Source organism: Anopheles funestus, unplaced genomic scaffold (assembly GCF_943734845.2).
Source record: "Anopheles funestus unplaced genomic scaffold, idAnoFuneDA-416_04 scaffold_12_ctg1, whole genome shotgun sequence".
Taxonomy (NCBI): domain Eukaryota; kingdom Metazoa; phylum Arthropoda; class Insecta; order Diptera; family Culicidae; genus Anopheles; species Anopheles funestus.
This window is the reverse complement of record NW_026045352.1, coordinates 23,056-37,459: the sequence shown is the minus strand read 5'-3', so window position 1 is coordinate 37,459 and position 14,404 is coordinate 23,056. Positions and strand designations below refer to the sequence as shown.

Here is a 14,404-nt window from a genome sequence, read left to right as displayed (position 1 = left end):
CCAAGACACCTTAGCCAAGACACCTTAGCCAAGACACATTGACCTAGATACCTTAGCCAAGACACATTAGCCAAGACACCTTAGCCAAGACACATTAGCCAAGACACCTTAGCCAAGACACATTAGCCGAGACACATTAGCCAAGACACCTTAGCCAAGACACCTTAGCCAAGACACCTTAGCCAAGACACACTAGCCAAGACACATTAGCCAAGACACATTAGCCAAGACACATTAGCCAAGACACATTAGCCAAGACACATAAGCCAAGACACATTAGCCAAGACACCTTAGCCAAGACACCTTAGCCAAGACACATTAGCCAAGACACCTTAGCCAAGTTACATTAGCCAAGACACATTAGCCTAGACACATTAGCCAAGACACCTTAGCCAAGACACCTTAGCCAAGACACCTTAGCCAAGACACATTAGCCGAGACACATTAGCCAAGACACATTAGCCAAGACACCTTAGCCAAGACACCTTAGCCAAGACACCTTAGAAAAGACACATTAGCCAAGACACTTTAGCCAAGACACATTAGCCAAGACACATTTGCCGAGACACATTAGACAAGACACCTTAGCAAAGACACCTTAGCCAAGACACATTAGCCGAGACACATTAGCCAAGACACATTAGCCAAGACACATTAGCCAAGACATCTTAGCCAAGACACATTAGAGAAGACACATTAGCCAAGACACATTAGCCAAGACACATTAGCCAAGACACATTAGCCAAGACACATTAGCCAAGACACATTAGCCAAGACACATTAGCCAAGACACCTTAGCCAAGACACCTTAGCCAAGACACCTTAGCCAAGACACCTTAGCCAAGACACCTTAGCCAAGACACCTTAGCCAAGACACATTAGCCAAGACACCTTAGCCGATACACATTAGCCGAAACACATTAGCCAAGACACCTTAGAAAAGACACATTAGCCAAGACACATTAGCCAAGACACATTAGCCAAGACACCTTAGCCAAGACACCTTAGCCAAGACACATTAGCCAAGACACATTAGCCAAGACACCTTAGCCAAGACACATTAGCCAAGACACATTAGCCAAGACACCTTAGCCAAGACACATTAGCCGAGACACATTAGCCAAGACACATTAGCCAAGACACATTAGCCAAGACACATTAGCCAAGACACCTTAGCCAAGACACCTTAGCCAAGAAACCATAGTCAAGACACATTAGCCAAGACACATTAGCCAAGACACATTAGCCAAGACACCTTAGCCAAGACACATTAGCCGAGACACATTAGCCAAGACACATTAGCCAAGACACCTTAGCCAAGACACATTAGCCAAGACACATTAGCCAAGACACATTAGCCAAGACACCTTAGCCAAGACACCTTAGCCAAGACACCTTAGCCAAGACACCTTAGCCAAGACACCTTAGCCAAGACACATTAGCCAAGACACCTTAGCCGATACACATTAGCCGAAACACATTAGCCAAGACACCTTAGCCAAGACACCTTAGAAAAGACACATTAGCCAAGAGACCTTAGCCAAGACACATTAGCCAAGACACCTTAGCCAAGACACATTAGCCGAGACACATTAGCCAAGACACCTTAGCCAAGACACATTAGCCGAGACACATTAGCCAAAACACATTAGCCAAGACATATTAGCCGAGACACATTAGCCAAGACACCTTAGCCAAGACACATTAGCCGAGACACATTAGCCAAGACACATTAGCCGAGACACATTAGCCAAGACACATAAGCCAAGACACCTTAGCCAAGACACCTTAGCCAAGAAACCATAGTCAAGACACATTAGCCAAGACACATTAGCCAAGACACATTAGCCAAGACACCTTAGCCAAGACACATTAGCCGAGACACATTAGCCAAGACACATTAGCCAAGACACCTTAGCCAAGACACATTAGCCAAGACACATTAGCCAAGACACCTTAGCCAAGACACCTTAGCCAAGACACCTTAGCCAAGACACCTTAGCCAAGACACATTAGCCGAAACACATTAGCCAAGACACATTAGCCAAGACACATTAGCCAAGACACATTAGCCAAGACACCTTAGCCAAGACACCTTAGAAAAGACACATTAGCCAAGACACATTAGCCAAGACATATAAGCCAAGGCACATTAGCCAAGACACCTTAGCCAAGACACCTTAGCCAAGACACCTTAGCCAAGACACATTAGCCAAGACACCTTAACCAAGACACCTTAGCCAAGACACCTTAGCCAAGACACCTTAGCCAAGACACTTTAGCCGAGACACATTAGCCAAGACACCTTAGCCAAGACACCCTAGCCAAGACACCTTAGCCAAGACACCTTAGCCAAGACACATTAGCCAAGACACCTTAGCCGAGACACATTAGCCAAGACACTTTAGCCGAGACACCTTAGCCGAGACACATTAGCCAAGACACCTTAGCCAAGACACCTAAGCCAAGACACCTTAGCCAAGACACCTTAGCCAAGACACCTTAGCCAAGACACTTTAGCCGAGACACATTAGCCAAGACACCTTAGCCAAGACACCTTAGCCAAAACACCTTAGCCAAGACACCTTAGCCAAGACACCTTAGCCAAGACACCTTAGCCGAGACACATTAGCCAAGACACATTAGCCAAGACACATTAGCCAAGACACCTTAGCCAAGACACCTTAGCCAAGACACCTTAGCCAAGACACATTAGCCAAGACACCTTAGTCAAGACACCTTAGCCAAGACACATTAGCCGAGACACATTAGCCAAGACACCTTAGCCAAGACACCTTAGCCAAGACACTTTAGCCGAGACACATTAGCCAAGACACCTTAGCCAAGACACCCTAGCCAAGACACATTAGCCAAGACACCTTAGCCAAGACACCTTAGCCAAGACACCTTAGCCAAGACACCTTAGCCAAGACACATTAGCCAAGACACCTTAGCCGAGACACATTAGCCAAGACACCTAAGCCAAGACACCTTAGCCAAGATACCTAAGCCAAGACACCTTAGCCAAGACACATTAGCCAAGACACTTTAGCCAAGACACATTAGCCAAGACACCTTAGCCAAGACACCTTAGCCGAGACACATTAGCTAAGACACCTAAGCCAAGACACTTTAGCCAAGACACCCTAGCCAAGACACCTTAGCCAAGACACCTTAGCCAAGACACCTTAGCCAAGACACTTTAGCCGAGACACATTAGCCAAGACACCTTAGCCAAGACACCTTAGCCAAGACACCTTAGCCAAAACACCTTAGCCAAGACACCTTAGCCAAGACACCTTAGCCAAGACACCTTAGCCAAGACACTTTAGCCGAGACACATTAGCCAAGACACCTTAGCCAAGACACCCTAGCCAAGACACATTAGCCAAGACACCTTAGCCAAGACACCTTAGCCAAGACACCTTAGCCAAGACACCTTAGCCAAGACACCTTAGCCAAGACACATTAGCCAAGACACCTTAGCCGAGACACATTAGCCAAGACACCTAAGCCAAGACACCTTAGCCGAGACACCGTAGCCAAGACACCTTAGCCAAGACACATTAGCCAAGACACTTTAGCCAAGACACATTAGCCAAGACACCTTAGCCAAGACACCTTAGCCGAGACACATTAGCTAAGACACCTAAGCCAAGACACTTTAGCCAAGACACATTAGCCAAGACACCTTAGCCAAGACACCTTAGCCAAGACACCTTAGCCGAGACACATTAGCCAAGACACCTTAGCCAAGACACATTAGCCAAGACACTTTAGCCGAGACACCTTAGCCGAGACACATTAGCCAAGACACTTTAGCCGAGACACATTAGCTAAGACACCTAAGCCAAGACACATTAGCCAAGACACCTTAGCCAAGACACATTAGCCAAGACACCTTAGCCAAGACACATTAGCCAAGACACCTTAGCCGAGACACATTAGCCAAGACACCTTAGTCAAGACACCTTAGCCAAGACACCTTAGCCAAGACACCTTAGCCAAGACACCTTAGCCAAGACACATTAGCCAAGACACCTTTGCCGAGACACCTTAGCCGAGACACATTAGCCGAGACACATTAGCCAAGACACCTTAGCCAAGACACCTTAGCCAAGACACCTTAGCCAAGACACCTTAGCCAAGACACCTTAGCCAAGACACTTTAGCCGAGACACATTAGCCAAGACACCTTAGCCAAGACACCTTAGCCAAGACACTTTAGCAGAGACACATTAGCCAAGACACCTTAGCCAAGACACCCTAGCCAAGACACCTTAGCCAAGACACCTTAGCCAAGACACATTAGCCAAGACACCTTAGCCGAGACACATTAGCCAAAACACCTTAGCCAAGACACTTTAGCCGAGACACATTAGCCAAGACACCTTAGCCAAGACACCTTAGCCAAAACACCTTAGCCAAGACACCTTAGCCAAGACACCTTAGCCAAGACACCTTAGCCAAGACACTTTAGCCGAGACACATTAGCCAAGACACCTTAGCCAAGACACCTTAGCCAAGACACTTTAGCCGAGACACATTAGCCAAGACACCTTAGCCGAGACACATTAGCCAAGACACCTTAGCCAAGACACCTTAGCCAAGACACATTAGCCAAGACACTTTAGCCGAGACACCTTAGCCGAGACACATTAGCCAAGACACCTTAGCCAAGACACTTTAGCCGAGACACATTAGCCAAGACACCTTAGCCAAGACACCTTAGCCAAAACACCTTAGCCAAGACACCTTAGCCAAGACACCTTAGCCAAGACACCTTAGCCAAGACACTTTAGCCGAGACACATTAGCCAAGACACCTTAGCCAAGACACCCTAGCCAAGACACCTTAGCCAAGACACCTTAGCCAAGACACATTAGCCAAGACACCTTAGCCGAGACACATTAGCCAAGACACTTTAGCCGAGACACCTTAGCCGAGACACATTAGCCAAGACACCTTAGCCAAGACACCTTAGCCAAGACACCTTAGCCAAGACACCTTAGCCAAGACACCTTAGCCAAGACACTTTAGCCGAGACACATTAGCCAAGACACCTTAGCCAAGACACCTTAGCCAAAACACCTTAGCCAAGACACCTTAGCCAAGACACCTTAGCCAAGACACCTTAGCCGAGACACATTAGCCAAGACACATTAGCCAAGACACATTAGCCAAGACACCTTAGCCAAGACACCTTAGCCAAGACACCTTAGCCAAGACACATTAGCCAAGACACCTTAGTCAAGACACCTTAGCCAAGACACATTAGCCGAGACACCTTAGCCAAGACACCTTAGCCGAGACACATTAGCCAAGACACTTTAGCCAAGACACATTAGCCAAGACACCTTAGCCAAGACACCTTAGCTGAGACACATTAGCTAAGACACCTAAGCCAAGACACTTTAGCCAAGACACCTTAGCCAAGACACCTTAGCCAAGACACTTTAGCCGAGACACATTAGCCAAGACACCTTAGCCAAGACACCTTAGCCAAAACACCTTAGCCAAGACACCTTAGCCAAGACACCTTAGCCAAGACACCTTAGCCGAGACACATTAGCCAAGACACATTAGCCAAGACACATTAGCCAAGACACCTTAGCCAAGACACCTTAGCCAAGACACCTTAGCCAAGACACATTAGCCAAGACACCTTAGTCAAGACACCTTAGCCAAGACACATTAGCCGAGACACCTTAGCCAAGACACCTTAGCCGAGACACATTAGCCAAGACACTTTAGCCAAGACACATTAGCCAAGACACCTTAGCCAAGACACTTTAGCCGAGACACATTAGCCAAGACACCTTAGCCAAGACACCCTAGCCAAGACACCTTAGCCAAGACACCTTAGCCAAGACACATTAGCCAAGACACCTTAGCCGAGACACATTAGCCAAGACACTTTAGCCGAGACACCTTAGCCGAGACACATTAGCCAAGACACCTTAGCCAAGACACCTTAGCCAAAACACCTTAGCCAAGACACCTTAGCCAAGACACCTTAGCCAAGACACCTTAGCCGAGACACATTAGCCAAGACACATTAGCCAAGACACATTAGCCAAGACACCTTAGCCAAGACACCTTAGCCAAGACACCTTAGCCAAGACACATTAGCCAAGACACCTTAGTCAAGACACCTTAGCCAAGACACATTAGCCGAGACACATTAGCCAAGACACCTTAGCCAAGACACCTTAGCCAAGACACCTTAGCCAAGACACATTAGCCAAGACACATTAGCCAACACACCGTAGCCAAGACACCTTAGCCAAGACACCTTAGCCAAGACACCTTAGCCAATACACCTTAGCCAAGACACCTTAGCCAAGACACCTTAGCCAAGACACCTTAGCCAAGACACCTTAGCCAAGACACCTTAGTCAAGACACCTTAGCCAAGACACCTTAGCCGAGACACATTAGCCAAGACACCTAAGCCAAGACACTTTAGCCAAGACACATTAGATAAGACACCTTAGCCAAGACACCTTAGCCAAGACACATTAGCCAAGACACCTTAGCCAAGACACCTTAGCCAAGACACCTTAGCCAAGACACCTTAGCCAAGACACCTTAGCCGAGACACATTAGCCAAGACACCTAAGCCAAGACACTTTAGCCAAGACACCTTAGCCAAGACACCTTAGCCAAGACACCTTAGCCAAGACACCTTAGCCAAGACACTTTAGCCAAGACACCTTAGCCAAGACACCTTAGCCAAGACACCTTAGCCAAGACACCTTAGCCAAGACACCTTAGCCAAGACACCTTAGCCAAGACACATTAGCCAAGACACCTTAGCCAAGACACCTTAGCCAAGACACCTTAGCCAAGACACCTTAGCCAAGACACCTTAGCCGAGACACATTAGCCAAGACACCTAAGCCAAGACACTTTAGCCAAGACACATTAGATAAGACACCTTAGCCAAGACACCTTAGCCAAGACACCTTAGCCAAGACACTTTAGCCAAGACACCTTAGCCAAGACACATTAGCCGAGACACATTAGCCAAGACACCTTAGCCAAGACACCCTAGCCAAGACACCTTAGCCAAGACACCTTAGCCAAGACACCTTAGCCGAGACACATTAGCCAAGACACCTAAGCCAAGACACCTAAGCCAAGACACTTTAGCCAAGACACATTAGATAAGACACCTTAGCCAAGACACCTTAGCCAAGACACATTAGCCAAGACACATTAGCCAAGACACCTTAGCCAAGACACCTTAGCCAAGACACCTTAGCCAAGACACATTAGCCAAGATACCTTAGCCGAGACACCTTAGCCAAGACACTTTAGCCGAGACACCTTAGCCGAGACACATTAGCCAAGACACCTTAGCCGAGACACATTAGCCAAGACACTTTAGCCGAGACACCTTAGCCGAGACACATTAGCCAAGACACCTTAGCCAAGACACCTTAGCCAAGACACCTTAGCCAAGACACCTTAGCCAAGACACTTTAGCCGAGACACATTAGCCAAGACACCTTAGCCAAGACACCTTAGCCAAGACACCTTAGCCAAGACACCTTAGCCAAGACACATTAGCCAAGACACCTTAGCCAAGACACATTAGCCAAGACACATTAGCCAAGACACATTAGCCAAGACACCTTAGCCAAGACACATTAGCCAAGACACATTAGCCAAGACACATTAGCCAAGACACATTAGCCGAGACATATTAGCCAAGACACATTAGCCAAGACACATTAGCCAAGACACCTTAGCCAATACACATTAACCAAGACACATTAGCCAAGACACCTTAGCCAAGACACCTTAGCCAAGACACCTTAGCCAAGACACCTAAGCCAAGACACATTAGCCAAGACACATTAGCCAAGACACCTTAGCCAATACACATTAGCCAAGACACCTTAGCCGAGACACATTAGCCAAGACACCTAAGCCAAGACACTTTAGCCAAGACACATTAGCCGAGACACCTTAGCCAATACACATTAGCCAAGACACCTTAGCCAAGACACCTTAGCCAAGACACCTTAGCCAAGACACCTTAGCCAAGACACCTTAGCCAAGACACATTAGCCAAGACACCTTAGCCAAGACACTTTAGCCAAGACACATTAGCCGAGACACCTTAGCCAATACACATTAGCCAAGACACCTTAGCCAAGACACCTTAGCCAAGACACCTTAGCCAAGACACCTTAGCCAAGACACCTAAGCCAAGACACTTTAGCCAAGACACATTAGCCAAGACACCTTAGCCAATACACATTAGCCGAGACACATTAGCCAAGACACCTTAGCCAAGACACCTTAGCCAAGACACCTTAGCCAAGACACATTAGCCAAGACACCTAAGCCAAGACACTTTAGCCAAGACACATTAGCCAAGACACCTTAGCCAATACACATTAGCCAAGACACCTTAGCCGAGACACATTAGCCAAGACACCTAAGCCAAGACACCTTAGCCAAGACACATTAGCCAAGACACCTTAGCCAAGACACCTTAGCCAAGACACCTTAGCCAAGACACAATAGCCAAGACACCTTAGCCGAGACACATTAGCCAAGACACCTTAGTCAAGACACCTTAGCCAAGACACCTTAGCCAAGACACCTTAGCCAAGACACCTTAGCCAAGACACCTTAGCCAAGAAACCTTAGCCAAGACACTTTAGCCGAGACACATTAGACAAGACACCTTAGCCAAGACACCTTAGCCAAGACACATTAGCCAAGACACATTAGCCAAGACACCTTAGCCAAGACACCTTAGCCAAGACACTTTAGCCGAGACACATTAGCCAAGACACCTTAGCCAAGACACCTTAGCCGAGACACATTTGCCAAGACACCTTAGCCAAGACACCTTAGCCAAGACACCTTAGCCAAGACACCTTAGCCAAGACACTTTAGCCAAGACACTTTAGCCAAGACACATTAGCCGAGACACATTAGCCGAGACACCTTAGCCAATACACATTAGCCAAGACACCTTAGCCAAGACACCTTAGCCAAGACACCTTAGCCAAGACACCTTAGCCAAGACACCTAAGCCAAGACACCTTAGCCAAGACACCTTAGCCAAGACACCTTAGCCAAGACACCTTAGCCAAGACACCTTAGCCAAGACACCTTAGCCAAGACACCTTAGCCAAGACACATTAGCCAAGACACCTTAGCCAAGACACCTTAGCCAAGACACCTTAGCCAAGACACCTTAGCCAAGACACATTAGCCAAGACACATTAGCCAAGACACCTTAGCCAAGACACCTTAGCCAAGACACATTAGCCAAGACACCTTAGCCAAGACACCTTAGCCAAGACAGCTTATCCAAGACACCTTAGCCAAGACACATTAGCCAAGACACCTTAGCCAAGACACCTTAGCTGAGACACATTAGCTAAGACACCTAAGCCAAGACACTTTAGCCAAGACACCTTAGCCAAGACACCTTAGCCAAGACACTTTAGCCGAGACACATTAGCCAAGACACCTTAGCCAAGACACCTTAGCCAAAACACCTTAGCCAAGACACCTTAGCCAAGACACCTTAGCCAAGACACCTTAGCCGAGACACATTAGCCAAGACACATTAGCCAAGACACATTAGCCAAGACACCTTAGCCAAGACACCTTAGCCAAGACACCTTAGCCAAGACACATTAGCCAAGACACCTTAGTCAAGACACCTTAGCCAAGACACATTAGCCGAGACACCTTAGCCAAGACACCTTAGCCGAGACACATTAGCCAAGACACTTTAGCCAAGACACATTAGCCAAGACACCTTAGCCAAGACACTTTAGCCGAGACACATTAGCCAAGACACCTTAGCCAAGACACCCTAGCCAAGACACCTTAGCCAAGACACCTTAGCCAAGACACATTAGCCAAGACACCTTAGCCGAGACACATTAGCCAAGACACTTTAGCCGAGACACCTTAGCCGAGACACATTAGCCAAGACACCTTAGCCAAGACACCTTAGCCAAAACACCTTAGCCAAGACACCTTAGCCAAGACACCTTAGCCAAGACACCTTAGCCGAGACACATTAGCCAAGACACATTAGCCAAGACACATTAGCCAAGACACCTTAGCCAAGACACCTTAGCCAAGACACCTTAGCCAAGACACATTAGCCAAGACACCTTAGTCAAGACACCTTAGCCAAGACACATTAGCCGAGACACATTAGCCAAGACACCTTAGCCAAGACACCTTAGCCAAGACACCTTAGCCAAGACACATTAGCCAAGACACATTAGCCAACACACCGTAGCCAAGACACCTTAGCCAAGACACCTTAGCCAAGACACCTTAGCCAATACACCTTAGCCAAGACACCTTAGCCAAGACACCTTAGCCAAGACACCTTAGCCAAGACACCTTAGCCAAGACACCTTAGTCAAGACACCTTAGCCAAGACACCTTAGCCGAGACACATTAGCCAAGACACCTAAGCCAAGACACTTTAGCCAAGACACATTAGATAAGACACCTTAGCCAAGACACCTTAGCCAAGACACATTAGCCAAGACACCTTAGCCAAGACACCTTAGCCAAGACACCTTAGCCAAGACACCTTAGCCAAGACACCTTAGCCGAGACACATTAGCCAAGACACCTAAGCCAAGACACTTTAGCCAAGACACCTTAGCCAAGACACCTTAGCCAAGACACATTAGCCAAGACACCTTAGCCAAGACACCTTAGCCAAGACACCTTAGCCAAGACACCTTAGCCAAGACACCTTAGCCGAGACACATTAGCCAAGACACCTAAGCCAAGACACTTTAGCCAAGACACATTAGATAAGACACCTTAGCCAAGACACCTTAGCCAAGACACCTTAGCCAAGACACTTTAGCCAAGACACCTTAGCCAAGACACATTAGCCGAGACACATTAGCCAAGACACCTTAGCCAAGACACCCTAGCCAAGACACCTTAGCCAAGACACCTTAGCCAAGACACCTTAGCCGAGACACATTAGCCAAGACACCTAAGCCAAGACACCTAAGCCAAGACACTTTAGCCAAGACACATTAGATAAGACACCTTAGCCAAGACACCTTAGCCAAGACACATTAGCCAAGACACATTAGCCAAGACACCTTAGCCAAGACACCTTAGCCAAGACACCTTAGCCAAGACACATTAGCCAAGATACCTTAGCCGAGACACCTTAGCCAAGACACTTTAGCCGAGACACCTTAGCCGAGACACATTAGCCAAGACACCTTAGCCGAGACACATTAGCCAAGACACTTTAGCCGAGACACCTTAGCCGAGACACATTAGCCAAGACACCTTAGCCAAGACACCTTAGCCAAGACACCTTAGCCAAGACACCTTAGCCAAGACACTTTAGCCGAGACACATTAGCCAAGACACCTTAGCCAAGACACCTTAGCCAAGACACCTTAGCCAAGACACCTTAGCCAAGACACATTAGCCAAGACACCTTAGCCAAGACACATTAGCCAAGACACATTAGCCAAGACACATTAGCCAAGACACCTTAGCCAAGACACATTAGCCAAGACACATTAGCCAAGACACATTAGCCAAGACACATTAGCCGAGACATATTAGCCAAGACACATTAGCCAAGACACATTAGCCAAGACACCTTAGCCAATACACATTAACCAAGACACATTAGCCAAGACACCTTAGCCAAGACACCTTAGCCAAGACACCTTAGCCAAGACACCTAAGCCAAGACACATTAGCCAAGACACATTAGCCAAGACACCTTAGCCAATACACATTAGCCAAGACACCTTAGCCGAGACACATTAGCCAAGACACCTAAGCCAAGACACTTTAGCCAAGACACATTAGCCGAGACACCTTAGCCAATACACATTAGCCAAGACACCTTAGCCAAGACACCTTAGCCAAGACACCTTAGCCAAGACACCTTAGCCAAGACACCTTAGCCAAGACACATTAGCCAAGACACCTTAGCCAAGACACTTTAGCCAAGACACATTAGCCGAGACACCTTAGCCAATACACATTAGCCAAGACACCTTAGCCAAGACACCTTAGCCAAGACACCTTAGCCAAGACACCTTAGCCAAGACACCTAAGCCAAGACACTTTAGCCAAGACACATTAGCCAAGACACCTTAGCCAATACACATTAGCCGAGACACATTAGCCAAGACACCTTAGCCAAGACACCTTAGCCAAGACACCTTAGCCAAGACACATTAGCCAAGACACCTAAGCCAAGACACTTTAGCCAAGACACATTAGCCAAGACACCTTAGCCAATACACATTAGCCAAGACACCTTAGCCGAGACACATTAGCCAAGACACCTAAGCCAAGACACCTTAGCCAAGACACATTAGCCAAGACACCTTAGCCAAGACACCTTAGCCAAGACACCTTAGCCAAGACACAATAGCCAAGACACCTTAGCCGAGACACATTAGCCAAGACACCTTAGTCAAGACACCTTAGCCAAGACACCTTAGCCAAGACACCTTAGCCAAGACACCTTAGCCAAGACACCTTAGCCAAGAAACCTTAGCCAAGACACTTTAGCCGAGACACATTAGACAAGACACCTTAGCCAAGACACCTTAGCCAAGACACATTAGCCAAGACACATTAGCCAAGACACCTTAGCCAAGACACCTTAGCCAAGACACTTTAGCCGAGACACATTAGCCAAGACACCTTAGCCAAGACACCTTAGCCGAGACACATTTGCCAAGACACCTTAGCCAAGACACCTTAGCCAAGACACCTTAGCCAAGACACCTTAGCCAAGACACTTTAGCCAAGACACTTTAGCCAAGACACATTAGCCGAGACACATTAGCCGAGACACCTTAGCCAATACACATTAGCCAAGACACCTTAGCCAAGACACCTTAGCCAAGACACCTTAGCCAAGACACCTTAGCCAAGACACCTAAGCCAAGACACCTTAGCCAAGACACCTTAGCCAAGACACCTTAGCCAAGACACCTTAGCCAAGACACCTTAGCCAAGACACCTTAGCCAAGACACCTTAGCCAAGACACATTAGCCAAGACACCTTAGCCAAGACACCTTAGCCAAGACACCTTAGCCAAGACACCTTAGCCAAGACACATTAGCCAAGACACATTAGCCAAGACACCTTAGCCAAGACACCTTAGCCAAGACACATTAGCCAAGACACCTTAGCCAAGACACCTTAGCCAAGACAGCTTATCCAAGACACCTTAGCCAAGACACATTAGCCAAGACACCTTAGCCAAGACACCTTAGCCAAGACACCTTAGCCGAGACACATTAGCCAAGACACCTTAGCCAAGACACCTTAGCCAAGACACCTTAGCCAAGACACCTTAGCCAAGACACCTTAGCCAAGACACCTTAGCCAAGACACTTTAGCCGAGACACATTAGCCAAGACACCTTAGCCAAGACACCTTAGCCGAGACACATTTGCCAAGACACCTTAGCCAAGACACCTTAGCCTTCTACACGTCTGCTACTTCATGTACTAAATGAGTGCGCGTGGAAAAAATGAGTGAGCACGACACAAGCCAATCAAATGCAGGCTTGGGCACGGCGCTGAAGGACTTCTTCCGTAAGAGCAGCAAGACTGTACGCTCACCCCCTAGTGGGAACGTACAGAACAATGAAGCTGATTGCAGAGAAGAAGAAGTAGTGGCAGGTAAGGAAGTTACTGCCAGTTACGCAGGAGTGGCGAAAAATATCGCCTGCAGCCAGGGAGCCGGAACGGGGTGTGATGAAACCCAACTAGCGGCGGAAACGGGTGGTTCCATGCAAGTAGGCAGAAGTAAGCTGAAAGAAGCCCTGGAGACAGCGAGGGAGTTGCATCTCTACACCAAAGACCGCAACAATGTTCACGCACCCATCAAGAGGATGTCGGTCAAAATATTATCCGATCTCAGCAGCGTGGAACGCGAACTACTTACATGGAAGATGCGAGCAGAACGAGCAGAAAAGCTGCTTAGCGAGGCTAGATCGAGTTGCAGCGAGACGGTGACACCACTGACGCAAACCGCGGGTTCATCTAAACGGGGGAGAAGTGCGATAACCCCGGAAGCTGTACCATTGATGCAGAAGAAGCCTAAAAGTGACGCTTCGGGGAACCTCGTAACCGAAACTCCCATAACCGAAACGTCCGACGAACTGCCGTGGACCACCATCGTTAAGCGGAGGCAGCAAGAGCCCAAGAAGACGACCACCGAGCAAGCGGGTAAGGCAGCAGTCCTGCCAAAGATGGCCTCTCAAACGCGCCATAAAACGGAAGGGATAGTAGTGGGGCTCAAAGAAAAGGAGTCGTACGCCGACATTCTGCGAAGGGTGAAGGCGGATCCGAAACTGCAATCGCTTGGGAAGCAAGTTTCCAAGGTT

General features: G+C 47.8%; 1 long non-coding RNA gene across 1 annotated transcript in view; it reads right to left on the bottom strand.

Annotated features, from left to right (window-relative positions):
* LOC125774483 (uncharacterized) overlaps nucleotides 1-11,638 on the bottom strand; it is an 82,461-nt gene extending 70,823 nt beyond the window's left edge. Inside the window, exon 1 of the long non-coding RNA XR_007420959.1 lies at nucleotides 11,000-11,638. This is a non-coding gene — a long non-coding RNA (uncharacterized LOC125774483). The remainder of the gene's footprint in view (nucleotides 1-10,999) is intronic.
* Nucleotides 11,639-14,404: the final 2,766 nt, after the last annotated feature.